Raw genomic sequence first — 5,959 nt, 5'->3', positions numbered from 1 at the left:
ACGTCATTTATAATTGGGAACTCGTAAACTGTGTTAGTGTGTTTTTTCTATGGTCACGACTGATTTGATTCATATATTAGGTGTGGTTCTAGGCACCCATGGCCTTTATGTACTTCAGCTCTGTGCTATAAAAGTCAAGTGGCTCCTGTGAAGTGATAGGTTTAGAATTCTAAACTGGTACAGTATTACGTTTTAAAAACTTCATTACTAATACCATATTGTAAAACGTAATACTGTATCAGTTTAGAATTCTAGACTAGTGAAGTGAAGGTCATTACCCTCATAGTACAATGGTCGTTTGATGTACCCCACAGTCAACTATTATCGTCCCCATAAAGTGAAACGTAACGTTCCTGTACTCATAGCACAATGGTTTGATGAAACAGTATTCTGATGAATTTCAAACGTGTACCGTTGACGATGTTACCATGTAGGCCAGTCATTTGTTCCATATCTCAACTGGACTGACTTTTGTACAAGTATATTTTTATCATATTCAGTCGATGTTTAATCAATCTTTAAAACGATGACGTCATATCGAAGTCACACAAAATTTGAAACTTTTTGATCATACGTTCCACTTTTAATCAATATTTGTTAACATTAAAATCCTGTCTCAGACTTCCCTTAATCGCCAAACTGGAGAAGTCAACGTCTTTTCAGGATTGGATATTTTGAGAAACCGTGTACTTGTCTAGTTTCCCTCTCTGTACAAACATACAGACACCAAACTTGATGTACGTGTATTTGAGATGACGGAGGTCTGATTTGACTGTAGAAATGCTGTCGTAGGTGGCGCTTCACACTGTTGAATACCATGCATACAAGGTGAACAGTAAATGTACATATTGTTACTAATTTGCAAATCGTCATTAGTGTCGTTGTATATGAAACTAGTAAAGTTAACAGATACATAATTATGTGTGTGTTTCATCATTGCGTGGAAACACTGCTTGTAAGAATCCTCAACAATCGGGCTTCTTTTATTCACAAATTACCACGTTGTTTGGTTCGAAGATGACGCTCTCTGTAAACGTGTTAACTATCATGTCTTATAATCGTGTTGTGGATATTTTATAGGTTACTTGTCAATGGAAAAGTTTATGTTCATAGTTTCTTTTCACTGCAACTCTGTAAGTCAGGTTACTTTTTCGATCACAGTTGTGGTCAGATGTTATGCTAATCGTTCAATGATGTGAAAAGACCACACGTCACGAACTTGCAGGTATGAGTTATACGGACACACCTGTTTTTGACCAATGAATCCAAGTGTCAATACATAATATTCATAATTTGAATGAACCAATGTCCTAAAGGTAAGTTGACTTACTCAAGAACAGTCATAGCTTTTTTTTAAAATTAGATTTCGAAGAAATATCTCCTTCTGTCACCCTAGCTACAGCCACCCTGACTACAATCACCATTAACGCTCACACAATGTGTAATCTTATGTTACAATTTGAGTTTAGTACATCTCACAACCTGACTTGTATTGCGAAGTTAGTTCAAATGCAACTACCATCTGGAATCCCCTGAGTGTAAAATGGTAAGGTCCGTCAAAGCACAAGAAATTCATCGTTGTGTGACAGTTTACGGTGCCAACAGCACGAAATAGAATTCATTACACTGCTTCACCAAGACGTCAGGCTTGAGGCGGGAATACGACCGTACAATACAGGCAAAAGTGGCGAGATGGCAAAGATTGTCCTTCTGTCAATTTGCCTGGTTCTTCTCACCATCTTGACAAACTCTATTGAAAGCAGACCAATACACAAGAAGCATGCCAAATCACTTCAAGAGGTAAGACAATACTTTTTAGATGTTAAAAATAACTATTGAATGTTTCCGTCAACACGTCTCTGTTTTGTGGTCGAATACTGCAATACATTTCTCTCGTCACTCCCATAAAGTCCTGTAAATATGGCAAACTCCTGCACCACGTGTAATATTACGACGAGTTGTGCGGTGAGCTTTGCCAGCTGTAAGTCCGAACAGTCATAACATGCCAACTATGTATTCAAATTTCTATTTTGACCAGCAATTCGCCTCCGTATTAAATATACCAGTACAGTAGTTAGTATTAGGGTCACAGACTAGTTCAGATCGAACTATTTCTGTGGCCCTCCTTTTTGAAATGTAAATAAAATTTCTCCTGTTTTGTATCTGGTGAATAAACAATTCAATTCAGAGCGGTTACAACTAACCACTAACCACTGACAGGTGATGATGACGATGACGACGATGATGATAAACTAATGTACTTTTAAGAGAATCGAAATGTTCCCAACGTACCCTTTGTGCAATTTACAAATCTGACGACTATTTATGAATTCAAAATATTTTCCTGCAACAATTGTAGTTGTTAGTCTGTTAGATAATGTTTGCTTCTACGCTACCTAGACATCAATCTCTCAACATAACACATGACTGTGCCGATAGGCGACGACTAAACCCATGCATCCTGATATAATACATTGTTGTGTATTGAGATGAACGCCAAGAGAAGTATAATGCATTGATTCATCAGAACACTGTCAAAGGCCAGAGACTGGTAAACTGTTGGGAGTAAATTAAGAACTACAATGATTTTTTAATACTATAAATGTTTCAAAAAAATAAACTTTTCTTTGTTCTTCCTCTATAGCATGCACCAAAAGTCAAAGAGAATGAAGTGTTAACGGCTACCAATCTACGCCAGCAAGCATTGACCAATAACTTTGGACTCCACAACGAACATGGCAAAGCAGCAACATCTCAGTCTTCACTGATGCGTGAATACTTGGATAACGTATTGGACAGGAAAGTGGACAATACTGCTCATGGTCGAGTGCAGCTCGGAAATCTTTCTAAAAATAATGCAACTGTCTTCGAGACCGTGATGGCGTGGGACACGACAGTTGGTAGGGAAGTCAATTTTTTATAAAGCCCTGAAAACAAAGGAACGAGATTACATTGATATTATTCACCAGGCAAAACCACTGACCGATGTCATTATGTTCCTCTATACAAATGCATGCTGGGATATAAGTGTAGAACTTGCAGAATCTATCGACGAATCTACTAGTATCACCAACGAGGTATTCTCTGATGTAGATTCCTACGATGAATTGGCGAATAATGACTGCGAGGTATGGGCGTTAACTTTCTACTATTTCTACCGCAATTTCTGGAAGACTTTCTGGGAAGATTTTGAGAAGTACCCGTGCGGATTGGCGTCCGGTGTCAATGGATTCGGACTTGATCATGATATTCTTGATGATCCCTTTGGCGTGTTCATAGTTCTAGACCAAATCAACAACGGCGAATGGTACGATGATTGGAACTATTGTGGATTCTTCCAATTTCTTAGCGAAATGTTTTTCAGACATTTTCTATACTTCTATTTTGACATCTTGCCACACGATCTCCAATCTCTAGTTTATAAGTTCCATTTCGAAAATGGATTCATAGTCGATTCCGAAGAATACCAGTCCGAATACAGTCAAGAACCGAATCTACTAATAGATGCTGTTCCAACCGTCAAGTATGATAAAAATCAAAAGTTGACGGAAAACGACATCGTAAACAAATATGTTAGCGAAGTCTTGGGTAGAAACTTACCAGAGAACATCAACAAAATCCAACAAAAGAAAATAAAAGACATAAAAGATGGGAAAATGATTGGAGGGGTAGAACTGGCCACGAAGGCACGGGAGTTGGTTGGACGTATAGAGAAGTCTACATTGAAGAAAGGTACAGCAACTCGACGAGACTTCGTAGACATTTTACATCAAGCACAACCACTAACCGATGTCATGGAGTTTTTCTTCGAAAATTCTTGTTGGGATTTGGCTACAGAATTCTATGACGATTATCAATTCTCATCACACGATGATTCCTTTAATAATATGTTGGATGTCGAGTCCGATATGTCAATGTCAGATAACTGGTCATACTATCAATGCGATATGTGGACACAGGTCATGTACTACTTTTTCCATAATCTTTGGAAGACTTTTTGGGAAAATTTCGAGAAATATCCATGTGCGCTTTATCCCGGGGATGATAGTTCTGGCCTTGAAGAGTACTTTTTAGATGGTCCCTTCGGCGTGTTTTACATGCTGGACGAGGTAGCAAAAGGCCAATGGGAAGATGACTGGAATCACTGTACTTTCTTTCGACAAATGACACAAGTGTTCTTTAGTCACTTTTTTTACATTTTTTTCGACACTTTACCCGAAGAAATCCAGTCTTTGTTTTACAGTCTACATTTCCAGTATGGATTTTCTCCTTCCGATGTTGAAATGGAATCGCCCTGGGCGGACAACTACCCCACGTCAAACGCTACCTGATATTTTTTCCCCCAAACGGAACCAGAAACGACAACCATCGCTTGAAATGTAACAAACGAATACTCGAACTCTTTAAATGGCAATGACATTTCCCTCAACAGATAGAGAACCCGGTTGATTTGTTATGTTAGAAATCAATCAATGCCTTGCGAAAATCAAAATTGAAACAATCGTAAAATATGAATGACTAAACAAATATTATTTGGCTTCGAAAATCAAATCTTGATTGGTCCACACCAAGTCAACTATTTAATTAATTGTCAATTAACCAAAGACAATTGATACTGTAATTTGAATATTCCAGATTTTCAAAATTGTATACGAACTGTCGAAGTTGTTAATAATAAATCAACTTATTAATGCAGCAGTGTGTTTGTATATAATTGTTTCCTCTTGTAATTTTATAATAGCAGGTCTCATCGAAATTATCGTATTTCAGAGACTTGATTGATTGTGTCAAATTCTTTGTTGTTTACATGCAGCGTGCGTGTATGAATACATTATGGCCATGCAATTGAATACTGTTAAAGATAGTATATGAAGTTTTCTTCGTAATTTGTAAATACATATTAAATTGAAATATCTTCGTAATTTGTAACTTTATTTTAAAAATAATGTAAATTGTACTGTGTAAACTGTTGGTTAGATTGGGGCAAATTGGGACAAATTTAATGGCGCATTTACGTATGAAAGATGTCTTGTGATGTGTTGTTATGTTGTCGTCGTCGTCGTTGTTGTTTTTCTATGGACTGCGAGTCTGTAAAAAGGTTTTTAAAATGATAATACTGGTAAGTACACTTTCTAATTATATTTAAGGGTGCCGGGTGTCAGTCTACCTTTTTCATAGAGTAGCTTAATTAAATGATGTCATTGTAGTACCTGTGTGAGGCTAGCTCTGGATGTATACGATGGTCTGTCTAACCTCGTACCGCATACATGGCTCGTCAGAGCACAGGGTACTCGGGCTTAGTTATGTTTACGAAAACCAACCAACCAACAAACAAACAAATAAACAGACAAACAAACAAACACACAAACACACACACAAACAATAGATACAATGTAAATACTGACAAGCATCAACAAGAGAGTAAATACAAATCATTATAAACAACGGTAACAATTACAATATGTTTTCCCATATAATGGGGTATGTACAATTGTGGCCATTTAAATGCATTTCGCATATAGGAAAACATATAGTAATTTTTGTTGATAATGATTTGTAATTACTCTCTTAAGCTTGTTGATGCTTGTCAGTATTTATTCATTTATTGTTTGTTTATTTATTTTGTTTGTTTTTTTCTTTTCGTACGTATAACTAAGTGTCCTGTGCTGTGGTCAGAGACCATCAGTACTAGAGAGTTCCATGCACGTTGTATGAAGTAACATGATGTGAAACCGAACCATGGACGGATGAGAAAATGCATCTCAACAATCATAGTAGGGTTATTTTCCAAGAAATACTAGTAAGTATTACAGAGAATTGCGTCAGGGACGCGTTTTCAGTTTTATAGGGTACCAGTACCAACATGTTGAGTTCTAGCTCCTCCCTCATATTCATCTTCACCGTTCGCCCTCTACAGGGGGCTAGGTATGTTGTTTAATGTCGCTTTGGATTATGGGAT

This window comes from Glandiceps talaboti, chromosome 1 (genome assembly GCF_964340395.1).
Source record: "Glandiceps talaboti chromosome 1, keGlaTala1.1, whole genome shotgun sequence".
Lineage (NCBI taxonomy): Eukaryota > Metazoa > Hemichordata > Enteropneusta > Spengelidae > Glandiceps > Glandiceps talaboti.
This window is presented reverse-complemented; position numbering follows the sequence as displayed.